Raw genomic sequence first — 16,777 nt, 5'->3', positions numbered from 1 at the left:
AGCAAGCTAGGTAACCAGAATAAGAAAATAAATCAAAACAGTTAATACCATGAACAATACACAGCCTTTAACCACAAATGCTCGGGTATGCACAGCTTTTCTCAAGGCTTTACCGGTAGCCCAGGTTTTTCACCGACATCCCACCATACCTGGATTTAGGCAGCCTTAGCCTTACCTGGTTTTAGGTTCCACATGATCATCCATTTGTTCATGGCTATCTTAGGGTATTTTATTCATGGACATTTTTCCTCCTCTGCATAGGAGCTTAAATACCCAGGTCCCACAGACAATCAATTTCCTGCTAAACTATATAGATTAGTAAATTAATCCTTGGCAAATTTTACTTTAAGCCCTCCCAGTTCTGGGGAAATTTATTTTAAGCCCTCCCAACATAAAATAAAAGGATTTAGTCCAGGCAAAATGTAAAGTTGTTCTTTTGTAAAACCACAACTTTAACTATCTTCTTTGAACATAAGCTTTAAGCTCAAATTTCTAATGAACAATTTTAAAATCAGTTATTGCATCAACTATTGAGTCTGTTCCTTCAAATTTGTAAAATTCTAGTACATCTGTTCCTATTAGTTTCCCAGCTGTCATTGCATTTTATAATGCGTGTGAATGCCAGCTCTATGACTTGTATGATTAATGTGAGAGAGATAAGAAGAAGAATTTAACATTAAAAGAGAATACGTTTTTAAACAAACTTCAAAATAATGATGGTATTATAATAAAACAAGCTGACAAGGGTGAGGCCATGGTAATAATGAATTAGGAAGATTATGTTACTTTAATGAATGTATTTTTGAATGATAAATGTACTTTCAAGAAGATTAGCAAGTTGGATGTAAATAATATTGTGCATAGAGTGAATATGTTAATATATGAACATCAGTTGATTGGTGACATTTCTCTTGAATTATTTAATTATTTTATTGCTCCCTGCCCAGTGATCCCAGCACTATATGGTCTCCTGAAATTTCATAAAGATATGAGATGCCCCCCCCACATGAGACCTATAGTGTCTGGGAGAGGGTGGTCTATGGACCCACTATCTATTTACTTACAGTCTATTATGTGCGAGCACCTTAACGATGTTAAAGGTTTTATACATGTCACTGGGGATTTTTTTAACTACGTTTTATGAATGATATGCTACTAAATCCTCAAATTAATTTTTGTTTGTTACTCCTGATGTCAATTCTTTATTCAAGGTCATCTCCAATGAATATGGAATTAATGCAGTGCATGATTTCTTGTGTGCTAGTAAAATATTAAATGGTAGAGAGGTAGAAACTATTTACGAATTATTGGACATCATTTTGACAAACAATATTTTTGTTTTTAATAATCAATTATATCATCAAATATCAGGGGTGGTGATGGGTACATCCATCGCCAATGCCTATGCAGATATTGCTAAAAAACAATGGGAAAATCAGTTTGTGTATAATGAGCCAGTAGTATAATCTTTTAAAGTACCTTTCTGTAAATGATTTGTAGATTATGTATTTTTCATTTGGAAATGTACTGAGGAAGAATTAATGGAATTTGTTAATTACCTTAATGGTACTATGGATTTTTTTTTAATTAAAATTGCAATTTTCTAATAATTAGATCGTTTTCTAGATGTGAAGTGGGAAAAGAAAGGTAATGATATTTGTACCAGCATTTATAGAAAGGATGCCTAAGCAAATAGATATTTACATACAATTAGCATGCACTGAGGACATATATTTAATGGTATAGTAAAGAGCCAATTAATAACAATCAGTAGATCAAATATAGATGATGATAAATGTACTGACCAGATGCAATTTATGTTGCAGGAGTAGAGGTTATGGAGATGAACTTTTGAGTAAGGGGATTCAGGAAGTAATGAAAGAAAGACAAGGAAGAGCCAAACCATATTTTACTTAAGGTAACCATTGTAAAATATAATAGGATAGAGATGGGAGGTTATGATAAAAATAAAAATATACAGTACATTACAACTTATAATAGGAAGGCTGATGGAGCAAAGAAGATCATATCTAACAAACGTGAAATTCTAGAGGCTATGCCAGAATTAGGAAGGATTATAGGAGATAAACTAATGTTTGCCTATAGAAATCATGATAATTTGGAAAAAGAATTATGCTATAAAGATATAAAATTTAATGTTAAGCCTCTGATGAGTGGCCAGGAACTGTTCTGTGTTTTAACTGTAGTTCATGCAAATATATTACAATGAGTGATGGATTTATACAACCAAATACAGGTAGAAAGTTTACTTTTAAATGTGTTGCCACTTGTAATACTAAGAACATTGTATATTTGGCTACATGTTGCAATGTTCAGCATTTTATGCAGGCAAATCAACTAGAAAGTTGAAAGATTGCATTACTGAGCATCAGTCCGATATTAGAAGAAATACTGGTTCTAAGGCATTGGCTAAGCAGGGTCTATATTAGAACACTGAAAAGACCAAATGTCGAATGGCTTAAAACATAAAAATGCCATTCATTGAGGTGTTTTTTGTGAGATTGCAGTACAGTGGAGATCGGAATATTTGACCTTTCCTCACTGTATTGCGATCTTGGAGTTTGTATATACAATTAGCAGGGGGGGGCGCAGCCCCCCACAAAAGCAATTTCAATTAATTTATGTGTTTTAGGCTGTTCAATATTTGGTCTTTTCTGTGTTCTAATATAGACCCAGCTAAGCATGTAGCTGAGCATAGAACCCAACATAATTTTAGATTTAGAGTGATAGATAATATTTATAAGAATATGAGAGGTGAGAATATGAATAAGAAACTTGAAATAAGTGAATATATTTGGATAATTAGATTGCAAGCAGATTGTTGTCCAGGGATCAGTGCTGTGAATAGTGTTAAATCTGTTCTGAAATATAAGCAGATGTGTTTAAAAACTTGAAAATTTTATGGTGTAATTATGTTTTAAGTGTAGTGTTTTTAGTGACATATCTTTAAATTGTTCATTGATTGTGATTTTTGATTGGGCTGGGTTTGTGACATTTTTTAAAATGTATTTAATTGTGAGAATTTTTATGGAATGGTATCACAATGGTGAAGGGTTTTCCCAAAATCTTTGTGAATTGTGAACTGTGATTTGGTTATTAAAGTATTTTTAACATTTTGGAAGTCCACTTTTTTTCTTATTGCTATACTAATATACTGTTATACCATGACTCTGTTTACTGAGGTGTTGTACCCTTTTTTGTCCACATTCAATTCAAAACAATTCTAACTGGAATTTCACTGATTTAACAATTTACCAGTAATAATTCCTACTTTGAACTTATCTCCAGTATTTTAACTAAGGATAGCTATTCAAATATTCAAATGTTTTGATAGCTTCTGTTGTCTGTCTAATAAATCTAGAATTTGAGGACCTCATTTTTCTGGTTATTATATCTGTTTACTCTTGTAGTAAAGTGTGAAGTTCCTGTAGATGTGTCTTAAGCCACGTGGCAGACATTTGCAGATTATCTGGATGAACATTTAGAATGAAACACTTTTCTTGTAGTCCTTTTTCTTCAAGAAATAATTTCTTATCATATTTGATTGATAGTGTCTTCCTATGCAAGGAAAACTTTAATTTTATATTTTTACATATAGCATACCCAATGTCAGAACTTAATGAGACATACTAAGCCAAAAAGTCAATATCAAATTCTCCCAATTTCTTTCCCCTTTCTATGAGTTGTAAAGTGCTATGTACAGTTTCTAATTTCTTTTGGTCATTAATGTCTACTATGCCAAATATCTGGTAGTATTTGATACTTATAGTAAGTCTCTGAAATGTCCTCACGATTACTCTTAGAAATAAAATATGATAATGTATGTCTTTAGCTATTTTGGACCTGAATTTGAAAAAGCTTTAAGAATATATATATATATATATATATATATATATATATATATATATATATATATATATATATATATATATATATATATATATATATATATATATATATATATATATATATATATATATATATCTGTAGGTGTGCACATGTAATATATATATATATATATATATATATATATATATATATATATATATATATATATATATGTAGTATCTGTCTATCTCCCTGTTTATCTCTCTATCTGTCCATCTATCTATTTATCTATCTAACAGGGCCTGGATTTATGAATGCCTGCTCATCCCACTAAACTCACATGTGGAACAAACAATGAAGACTAAGAAGTTTGGGATTAAGAAACAGCACTGCGCATCACTGCCAGCTGCAAAACAAGAGTTAGCAGCCAAATATGCTAATGATCATATAAACTGCTGAGGGTCTTGATAATGAAAGAAATAATCATGGCAGAGCAATTCAGGGATGTGTAAAATAAGAGCAAACATGCCAGGCTTCCTTAACTCCATATTTCAACACTTGGTGGAATACAGCCATAGGAAACATGAAAAAAATGTTAGTGCGTGCTGCAGCCATTTTAAACTTGCATTTGCAACAGGCAATGATGTTCACAGGAGCAGTGGCAGAATGTGTGTGATTAAACTATCATGAAGAAATAGTACAATACATAAACAGAAGTAATGAGCAAGTTAAAATCAGCTGTACCTAGACAGGAATATCATAACAATAGCTGATCTATCTATAACAAACCCGAAGTGCGTAATACAGACAGGTACACTTACGGAACAAAATGTGTGTGTTTTCAGACCACCATGAAATATATGTCAGATTACCTCAACAGAATGATTGAAACACTGGAGTTTACGGCCCTTATTGCAATTATTTATCAACATACTAAAAGAATCGGGTATTCCAGTTGAACAAAATATACCTTGAAAATTCTCCAGCAATAGCATCTGTAGTCATAATCAAAAGTGTTGTCACCATTTGGTTTGTCAGGACTTGGGAAACAAGGCAGCCTTCCCTAGCACTATGGAAGTTCTGTAGCTCGATGTCCTGCTTATGTGTGTAGATAACCCCCCCTCCCGGCAAGTTGAATATATTAATTAAGTCCCATCTTATTGTCATAACTGACTCACATAATCTGCTCAATGTACTGGTCAGATAAACATGAGTTTCTGCAAAAAGCAGCTGAGACCATTTCCTATCCCGTCTCCATAATCATAAACCGTACCTTGTCAGAAGCCTTCATCCCCTCCATATGGAAAATGTCCCACATTATTCCTCTCCATAAAGGTGGTAGCTCACTAGAGCTAACCAACTACAAACCTATAGCTATACTCTCACCCCTGGCCAAAATTATGGAAAAGTGTGTCCACAAACAACTGATGGAACACCTCACCAAAAATAAAATTCTAGCTAACTCCCAACATGGCTTCAGGCCAAATCACAGTACCACATCAGCCCTACTATCCTTTTCTAATACCATCAATAACTTCAGAAACAATAATAAACTATCATCTGCTCTTTTCTTAGACCTCTCCAAGGCCTTTGATATGGTGAACCACATTCAACTCCTCCATACATTAAAAAAACTATCACTCAGCAATTCCACGCTGAAATGGTTCCAATCCTACCTGTCCAATAGGCAACAGGCTGTTCTATGGCAGGACAAATTATCTACATGCCTACCTGTTACACTTGGAGTTCCCAAGGATCTATTCTTGGCCCTCTTCTCTTCACCATCTTTGTTAATGACCTGCCCACAATCACCCCCCATGCCACATGCATTCAATATGCAGATGATTCGACTATCATCAGCACTGCCTCCAACCTGGCAGACCTCACTGCTTCAACCCAAGACACCTTCAACCTAATAGAAAATGGTTCTCAAGTTGACAACTAGTTCTCAACCCCAACAAAACAAAACTACTTACTTTCTCACCCACTAACAAGACTCTTCCCCCACCTTCTCTATTACATCCTCCAATGGAATCACTATATCACCAGAAGCTCACACAAAGCTATTAGGTGTTACCATTGATAACTCCCTTAAATTTGACACCCATTTCAATCTTACCATCAAAACCGTCAATAAAAAGCTTGGCTCTCTCTATAAAGTAAAACACTTTCTCACTCCTCACGCTAAAATTACAATTGCCAGCACACACCTACTATCAACTCTTTTCTATGCCTCCCCTCTTTACAAACCTAAACAAGACAACCCTTAACAAACTTGCTTCTTGTTACAATCACATAGCTAGATTTGCCACAAATTCCACCTTTAGAACGCACCACTGCACTAACTTGAAGCAACTAGGGTGGTTAGAGTTTTCCAGCCAACTCCATTTCAACCAACTCAAAATGGCTCACCAGATACTGTATCACCCAGAGAAAACACCAGCTCTGAAAAACATCATTCACCCCTATATTAACCTGCAATCTTTACGCTCCTCCAATAAGATCTTAGCTCAAACTACCAAAGCCAATAATTCTGCTGGGGATTCTCTATTCTCAAACTTTGTAGGTAAAATGTGGAACTCCCTACCGACCATGCTCACCTCAGAACCCTCACTCCTACAATTCAAAAAAGCTTAAACCCCATCTCAATACTCTCTGGCAATGTCCCTGTTCCAAACCTGATTAACCACTATCATTTACCCTTCTCTTACCTCACTATCCTTAACCACTTTTTAACAAGGCGCCTCGCCTTTGTAACTGACCTATGTTTTTTTTTATATGCTGCTGTTGTTTTTTTTTTTCCCAAGATGTGATGTATCTTTATATTGTATTTAGAACTCAACTATCTTCCTTTTTTTGCATTAACAATGTTCATATGTCTGTTATGTACTTGGAGCTTTTCTCCCCGGGCCTCCGCTGAAAATGGACATGTATCCAGTCGGACTCTCCCGGTTAACAAATGTAAAATAAAATAAATAAAATAAATAAATAAAATGTTTGTTCCTCCACAATGACATGCGCATGCCTGAGTAGTACAAGAGTGAGTATTAAGAGTTTTTGCTAGTTAATGTCTTGCAGTTGTGATTTGCTAGCTGTTTTCTCATTCAATTATCTATTTAGCACTCCTGTTAATGAGAAGTACACTTACGGAGGGTCTGTAAGAGCTAAAAGGTTTGTTGAGATGGTCTAAGTTACATTTACTGGCTTAGGAAAGAATCCTGATACACACTTTAGTTAATATTTTGTTAGAAGGTTATGTGCCTACGATGGTAAAGTATTTGTTACTCATAGCATATATACAATGTAGAAATACAGAAAAAGACACATCATAGTCATAACAAAATGTAAAAAATTCATGATACAAATGCATTACAATTAAAATGCATGCAAGTGGATATTAGTCACTATTTCTTTGCAGACAGCTTTCAAAATATTTCTGAACATCGGTTAAGTGGAATATATATTTCATTCTCCCATGTGTACATTATACTGATATATGCTGTTAAGAACATCACCTCCTGTAAACTCTGTATGCCCCATTTCTCAATATCTGTCATACAATAAAAGCATCAGGATATCACTGAAAATAACATATCACACAAAGTCAACAATTCTAAAATTGTTCCTTACTCTTTGCACAACAGTTACCACAGAGCACTGTCAGTATGCAGGAATGACTGTAGAGAACTGGCACTTTATTTCCGATGGCAAAAACTCAGAAAATATTTTTTTATATTTTAAGACTTTTCTGTCAGCAGTATATATTATCTTGTTTCAGTATGCTTCAGTTAGTATTGAAGATATTTAAAAAATTAATGCAATGGAAACTCTTCCACAGGAATACATATTTGCTAAAAATTAGTACTCCAATATAGGAATACTTCAAAGTGCAGCAGTTATAGGGTTGTTAGAAATAGATCTATATCCAGTCCTGTTCAAAACTGTATACCCCAAATTACATACTTGGCACATCAGTGCCCCTGTGTTATTAATAGCTAATGCACACAATTCAGAAGCTTCTGTTTCTTTTTGTCATAGGTTCAATTCCAAGGTGATATCATTCACAGTTATTAGTTGTTTATATGCCACAAAGACATTATGTATTAGTTAAACCTAAATTACATAAGGATAGCACTGAATGACACAAAACATCATGAAGATTTCCATGTCATAATTGCTTGTGACAATGTTCCCATTATGAATGCTATCAACCATCCTAGAATACATGCCCAAAGGTGGCAGAATATCAATATTAATAAGCATTTACTGGAGTTGCATTTGAATATACACTGAGTAACATACATGACCGTATCTTACAGCCATGTTTCTTACCTAATGTGGGTATATACATTTCATTCCAGCTCATTTTTGTGCTTTCTGTCACACAAATGCAATTGTCAATTCCCTGCCATGTTTTTAGAGAACTTGGAGAAGACATATCAGGGACTTTTGAGAGTGGTGTTCCATTTAGAGCACAGAAGTGATATTCAGAGGCATTCAAGACTTTTGTTGGATTCCTTGTTAAATGTTACAGCCAAAGGCTTATGCAGGGTGACTATACCAGGCCACTGTACAAGGCTGAGACTTGGAATAGCTAAATGAAGGCTGTCACCAAAGCAAATTGCATTCCATGCATGGTTGAACAATGCCATCACCATTACAGTGGCTTAAAAAGGCAAAAGCAGGACATCCTTAGCCAATGGGATGAATATTTTAATATCCACAAGCCACCTTAGTTGTATAAGTATAGTGGCCCATAACCAGGCAATTCAATTCCATGCATCGCCAACATAAACTGGTGTTCATTATTTTTTTTTTATTTTTTTCCTCCCATTATGTGTTTCTTCTGCACAGATTTTAGGAAACAGGGATACAAATTAGAAGAGACTGCAATGCCTCAGACAGGCATTGGATATGTATGGTTTTCAGGCATTAATGTTTGTCATTTCATAATAGTGGTGACTGTAAAAATAGGTTAACAATTCTCTGGACACTAGTCCATAAATATTAGGAAAAATAAGACATCAGTATGCATACATATGCTAATTATACATACCTAGACAGATAGCTCTTGTAACATTGTAGTAGTCAATGTCATTGTAGATGACTGTGGGATCACATCCAAACAGCGGCAATTAGTCTGCACTCACGCCTTTAAAAGAGTCATAAAATAGACTCATATATCACACACACACACACACACACACACACACACACACACACACACACACACACACACACACACACACATGCACACAATGGTCATTAAGCAGAAATCTCTGTTGCTGCCCTCAGCATTTGTGTAACACTTGGCATTGTACAGCAGAGCTGCCCATAGTTAGTCCCTTGTTTCATACTTTTTTCATTGTCTCTTCAAGTGTGAGAGTTTTGCTATCAGAAAAATTACTTCCTCTGTGGTGTGCTCAGATAATACTCTGTTCTAGAGAATGTTGATTCACACTGGCAGATGTTCACTTCCAGCATTATGTACAACATGAATTAAAGTTTTCTTTCCTGTAACATTTTACCTGTTGAAGTTAAAGTTTTGGCTACAACATTTCTTTACTTTTCTGTCAGTATCTTACTTCTGCTTGCATCTTTGTTTGAGTACTTTAATATAAACAGCATGACAGATGTTTCACTGATGACAAATAACAGATTAATACAACACACTCATATGGACAGAAATGCTTCAGAAGCAGAAATGTCTATATGTCTATACTGCTAATTTCCAGGATAGTTGGCACAGAGTGGCAAAGACACCTGCTACTTCTTTTTCTAAGTTGCAAAGCACAATAAATAATTACACAAGCTAATATTCTGCCATTGGTGACACAAATAAGCTTGGCATTAATACTCCTAAGTAAGCATGGCAGACTGGAAGTAATGTTAATGAGTTTTATTAGGTGTGTGTGGTTTATTGGCTTATTGTAGTCATGCTATAAGGAGTTCACTGTAATACACACCATCTACTTCATGATGTAAATGGTTGTGGCACTGATACATGCATTTTCCCTCCAAGTGTTCTCCAATGAGCTGGTACAATTGCAAACATAGTTGTAGAGTTGTGTTGATGAGTGCAGTGAGTATGGTTTGCCTCTGGTTTGGAGTTACATTACACACTGTACAACCATTATAATGATTTGTTAATAATCCACAAAAATGTTCAGAATATTCATACAATGATATTGACATAAATGATCAGGAATGCATGGGCGGCTCCTCTGGCTGACATCTGTAGCTATCATCCACCACTTAACTGCTCAATACACCATACTGTGACACACAGATGTATCATTCACAACAGAAAAATGAATATGAATTATGGGATGTATGTCTTATGGCTACAGTATGTTGTGATACTCACACTGATGTTTTGTCTGTCTCTCTGTCAGACTGCATTGCCCATTTCACCAAACATATATCATGTGTACTACAACTATGTGCTGCTGACACTTATGATAAGGCTTTTCCTGTGGCATCAGCAGTTAGTGCATAGATCTCCAGACTGTGGACTTAGATAGACAGGTGTCTGAATACATCAATGACTATCTAGAGTCAGTGTGTCTGACTATACTGACAGGGGGAACTGGATTATCCAACATATCTGGTGTGTACACTTTCACTTAGTAGAAACATTTACATAGGGAGAGATCTCCCCCAACTCTTTCCTCTTTAGGCCAAAATGTGCCATGCAACAAAATGATGAAGTCATCCCTTCAAATGTGTGTTGTCTCACCCTCGTAGTCAGACTTTTCCTGTGGCATGAGTAGCTAATAATACATGACTCTAGGGACTGTGGACTTAGATAGGCAGGGCTTCAAATCTGACATGTATAAGTATTATATGTGTGTAAGACAACAGTGTCAGACAGAACAGGCTTAATCAACAAATGGAGATATTGAAAACCAACATGTGAGTTAACACTTAGATGGCTGCAGGATTTTGTGCCCTCAAACTACATTTTAGGGGAGCCAAAAGCACTCAAACCATTGTGTACTGAGAATTTTCATGATGATCAAGGTGTTTACCTCATAGACAAGAAGTACAAAGTTTGATTCTCATTAAAGGTAATTAGCTAGGCTTAAAATAGCTCACAGGTACAGCTATCCTAATGCAAACCTATGAACTGTAGTTTTAGACCAGAATTCTTTGGGTTTATATTGTGACTCCAGAAAAAAAAAAAACAAGATTTCATAATTACATAGGTTCATAGGTAGGTACTAGGCTATTGGCCCTAGGGCCTTTATAAGCCTAGCCAAAAAGGTACCCTGGCTTTTACCACCCAAGAAAATAATTTTCTTGTGCCCCTGTCAAGCAGAGCCACAGAGGTGATCCCTGGGGTGAATTTCCTATTTCCCATCCAATCATCAAGATTTTTTTTGAAGAGTGCTAATAAGGAGCTTTGTTTGATATAGATAGGTAGGTAGTTTGTTCCAGAGTATGGGAAGTCTCTGGGACAGGAATCTATCCTTCCAGCATGTTCTGTTTAGTGTGGTGACAAGGTTTAGGTCCCTAGAGTGTGTAGCTTGGAGGGATAGGGACTTCTTTAAGGGAAGCATGTCCAACAGCTCTGGGTTTGGCATAACTTTGTATGTTAGGCAGAGATCAACTCTGAATAGGCGATATGCGCCAGAGTAAAGCTGGAGTTTTTTGAGACGGTCTGCGTAGGGCATTTGTTTGAGGCTGGTAATCCTCTTTGTGAGGTATTTCTGCGGCCTTTACAGTTGTAGATGTCTTGTGAGGTACATACCAAAAGGAGCATTGTACTCTATAATGGGTCTAATGAGTGATGAGTAGAGGGGAACAATGACCTCTTTTTTCCTGGATGAGAAACCTTTTGTGATGAGGTGTGCCACGTAAAAGGATTTCCTGACTACTGTGGTGATGTGATATTATCAAAGGAGAGACTACTGCCCACCTGTGTCCCAAGGTCTCTTATCACACTGTCGGTGTTAAGTAGACTACCAGCTATGTGGTAGTTCATGGGTACAGAGTTTTTACCAAAAGGGATGACAATGCACTTTTTTGCATTGAGCTTGTGGCCATGGATTTGACACCAAGCATCTGTCTCTGTGAGGCCCTTTTGTAGGATGTCCACATCATTTGGAGTTTTGATTATGGCTCCTAGTTTGCATTCATCTGCAAACTTTGTTAGCCAAAGACCTTCTGTGTTAGCCTGTACTTCAGAAACGTAGATACCAAACAGAAGAGGACCCAGGACTGAACTCTGTGGTACTCCACTTGTCACTGGTCTGAAGTTAGATTTGGAGTTTGCTACTTTCACAGTGTGGGTTCTGTCAGTGAGCCAGTTGGCAACCCATCTTGTGACATAGGGGTTTATACCTAGTTTAGTGAGTTTATCTGTAATTCCAGAGTGGGGAATGGTATCAAAAGTCTTGGTGAGATCTAGATAGGCTGTGTGAACCACCTTACCCTCGTCTACTGCTTTGGTGACTGCTTCAAAGAAGTCTATCAGGTTTAGGAGACATGATCTGCTTTTTACAAACTTGAACTGGGTGGAGTCCAGAGTATGGAGATTACCAATGTCTTAGTTTATAAGATCCATTATGATGCATTCCATGGCCGTGCAGGCCAGGCTCATTAGGCTAATGCGGCGGTAGTTCCCGGGGTCTGTGGAGGCTCCCCCTTTATGGAATGGGATAACCATCACTGTGCGCCATTCAATGGGCACAAAACCTTAGGTGAGGCTATGATTGAACATGGTGCTTAGGTTTGGTACCACTTCATTCTGCAGTTCATGTAGAACGCAGTCTGGAATGTTGTCAGATCCCATGGATGCTGTGTTCTTGGCTTTGGAAAGTGTGTTTTTTACCTGTGCAGCTGTGATTACAGGAACTTTACATTCTTCCGGTATAGAGATGGACCCTTTAGGGGATGAGAGGGGGTAAAGTTAGCACTGAACCTATCTGCCAGGATGTTGGCAATATCAGTTGGTTCTGTATATTTAGTGCCATTGCGCTGTATCTCAGAGCAGATCTGAATGTTGCCATTGAGATTCTTGACATAGCTATAGAATGCTTTGTGGTTGTCGTTAGAATCAGTGGGGATTTTGTTTTTGTAACTAGCTTTGGAGGATTTTATAAGGGATCTCAGCTTCTTACTGAGGCTGACCAGGGAGTTCCTCCAATCATGGGATTTTACTCTTTTTTTGCAAGAGTTTCTTTCTTCTGTTGTAGAGTTTGTTTATGACAGGGGACCACGAGATTGGCTTCCTTTTTTTGGAGGATAGCATCACGGTTCTATTAGGGATAGCATGATCCATGCACTCATGTAAGTGCTTATAAAGTACATTTGTGTAGGATTCAGCAGTCATACCTCTATTGTCTGCCTGCAGGGGTGTCGTGAAGTTTGCCACTTCTGTCTTAAGAAGTGTGAAGTTGGCTTGGGAGAAAATTTTTACGATGGTTTCCCTAATGGGGGGGAAAGCAGGATGTGGTTGTCTAGGGTGATTAGCTTGTGGTTGGATCTGACCAACAAGGAATTGACCTCTGGTGTGGAACACCGGTCACCCATGTTGGTAATGACCAGGTCTAGGATATTGCTGCCCCTGGTGGGGGTGTGGATAAGTTGATCCAAGGTGTTGGAATTTATGAATTCCAGAAAACATTGAGCAAAAGAGTTGGTACATGAATAGTTTTTCCAGTTAATGGTGGGGTAGTTGAAATCACCCATTATTAGGGTGTTGGGTTGTACCCTAATATTTTCCAGTGTGTCAAGAAATGAGGAGTGGGAATTCTGGGGCATGATGGGGAATCTGTAGCAAGTTATAATTTGGATTGCCGTCTTGCCCAGAGTTAGTTGCACTTGGATAATCTCAGATGCATTATGCTGAGCAACTAGCCTGGAGGTGTGGATATCATTAATGAATATGAACACGCCTCCACCTTTAGTGTTTTGGTCCAGGTTAGGTGGCCAAAAGGTGTGGTATGAATTATAGCCTGGTAATGCAGGGATGCTTTCTGGAGCCTTGAACCAGGCCTCTGTCACTGCACAAATGTCGATGTTCTCCATTTTAAGGAGTGCCTGGGGCGAATGCATTTTGAGGTTTAGACTTCTAGCATTCAGTAGCATTACCCCCAGATTTTGCTTGCTTGTGCCTGTTAAGGTGGTGAATTTGTCATTTGAACCTTGCCTAAAAAAGGCACTATAGGGGTGGCAAGAGCCTTAGCCAGTATCTGGAATCGGTTTACCTTTAGTTGTGCATATTGCACACAGGCAAACAGCAACTGGGCGAAAGCAGTTTGCAAACGTCGAACAGAAAAAGGTTTGAATGTGCAATGAGCGAATGCACATTGACATTCACTCATTGCACATTTGACATCGTGGGGTGAATTGCACTATAGTGGGGATCAGGAAATGGTCCATTTCCCCATTGTAGTGTGATCTTGGAGTTAGAATATTAAAGTAGGGGATGTGGGGGGTGCAGCCCCTGCTTTACACTTTTTTTTTCGACATTAATGTTCGAAAAACAGCGAATCTGCTTTTCGATTTGCTGTTTTTCGATCATTAAGGACTATCACCATTTTCACTTTCATGGTTACAAGTTGCTCATATGAGCATTCCTACCACTGTGATTTGGCATTATAAAGGTAAACCTCTGGAATCCCAAGGGCGACAGTTGCATGTACATGTACTTATTTTTATGGATATCCTGGGGGGGGTGAAGGCAGTCATGGTTTGTAGCAGCCCTTCAAAGAAAAGGGAAGGCCTGTGATTTGGGGCTGTGCATGTAGCACACCAAGCCGCCAATGAATAGTAGCCCTCATTTTGCAAGTGCATAGGATCATGCACTTTTATGGGGTAAGGATTTGTTGGCCATCAAATAATTCAGGTTACATGTTCCTCCCATGGGTGGAGGGACATGCAGGTTACACATGTTGGCAATACACTACTAAGAGTTGACCCAGTGGTCAGGGATCTGGGTACAAACCTAGACAGTAGCTTTACCTTCGAACACCACTTGGCCACAGTGGTGAGGAGATCCTTTTATGTTGAGTAACTTATAAGAAAGAGCATGGCATCTAGGTCCAAAGAGGTCATATCCCACTGTACTATGCCCTTATCAGACCAATCATAGAGTACAATGCTCCCTTTGGTATGTGCCTGATCAGGTATATGCAGCAACTAGAGCCACCTTAGAGGTTCCTTACAGAAAGAATGCAAGGCATAACAAACTTTCCTTATGCAGAGCACTTTAAAGCCCTTTCCCTCTACTCAGTCTGCAATAGCTTGCTGAGTGGTGATCTATGCCTGGCTTACAAGGCATCTTCAAACCCTGCTCTTATATATCTCCTACATATTCATAAGTCATAGTACAAGAAATACAAGGTCTAGGGACCTGAATTTTGTCTGTGACTTAAACAGAACATGCTGGAGATACAAATATGTGTCCCAGAGACTGCCCCTCCTATGAAACAGGTTTCCCATCTATATAAAGCTAAGTTCATCTATTACCACATTTAAGTACAACCTAGAGCAGTGGATGGGGAACAGGAGAGAGAGAGGCCAACCTTTGTACTCCCTTTGATGTAAGTCATAGGGATTATAACATTACTTTCAAGTTATCTTTTCAAGTGTGTTTTTTCTGGCAAGTGAGTTATGAATTATTGTGTGGCTTCATCAGTTAGTGCTCAAGTGACTAGGATCTCAATGTACATTGCATGTCCAAACCCAGTGTTGTGTGCGTTTTATAATTTTGTTCACAATTCATGTAACAGGCAAGAACAACTTATTCAACAGCTCTTGATGTGTGACATGCTACAAAATTGTCACAATGTGTTATGTTGTAATAGTTATGTTTTTCGGATGTGCGGGTGATTTTCATCCTCTGATTTCTGTATTTCCTTATGATCATGCCCAGTATAATGATGTATCAATGCATTTTTCATTGCTTGAAGGTTAGCACACATCACCATAATTAATCAAAATAGTGTCTAGATATAGTAATTTTTCATATTGTGGCAAAATGAAGAAAATTTGCTTCTGGCAGGATGGCTCTGCTGACTGCTGTGCAATGGAGGGAATAGCCAATGCAATGAGGATACCAGCATTGGTATAGGCCAGTGTATACCTGTTGTCGGCACACTCCAGCAGTTTCCACAGTTCACTAACCACCTAATGGTAATGTTAGACCTGTCTGTGATGTAAGTTGCATATTGTTATACAGGTATAATGGTGTGTTGCATAATGCTTAATTCAACGGGCATTTTTATTTCCAACATGATAGTAAAAAGTCTTCAGAGGTGTAATTTGTAATAATGTATTAACTGTGTATGTGTCAAGTCAAATCAAATAAATTAAAACAGTGCATGTAGCAGTTGTCCTTTCACAGTAATGACAGCAGACACAATTGTGGTAACGTTTCCTAGGAAAACTGTCATAAGGGGTCTAGCTACCACACTTAATCATGTCCATAGGTATATGCTGATATACATAGACATATTCACGCAACAGATATTAAATTAATGGACTGCCTACAGATTACTTCTGTCTTTAAATATTTTCATCTTAGTACAGTTTTCGTAACATGGCCCACATCTGCTGTGTACATAAATCTCATTAGTTATATTTTACAAATCTGTAACAATAGTTATTGCAGCATCATTTTCTATTAATTTTCTGTTCAATGTTATAGTTCTGCATCCATGGCAGATCCTTGTGGTTTGAACTGTGTAATAATTTGGGGGTATGCTCTCTGCCTCACTTCCTACCCTTCACAACCATGCATGTTGCTGCAGTAACTGTTATTATATACCATGTTCTTTTTCACTCTTCCTGCATTGGTACTTTGATACACATCAGCCATAAGAATTTTTTGTAAACTTGTGTTACTTGCATGTCTTTTCAAACAACGCATTTTCCTTCTGAATATTTGCTGCCTATGCTTTCTTTCTTAATGTACTTG

Source organism: Protopterus annectens, chromosome 5.part0 (assembly GCF_019279795.1).
Source record: "Protopterus annectens isolate FY-2018-M chromosome 5.part0, PAN1.0, whole genome shotgun sequence".
NCBI classification, from domain to species: Eukaryota; Metazoa; Chordata; order Ceratodontiformes; family Protopteridae; genus Protopterus; species Protopterus annectens.
Note: the sequence above shows the minus strand (reverse complement) of the source record.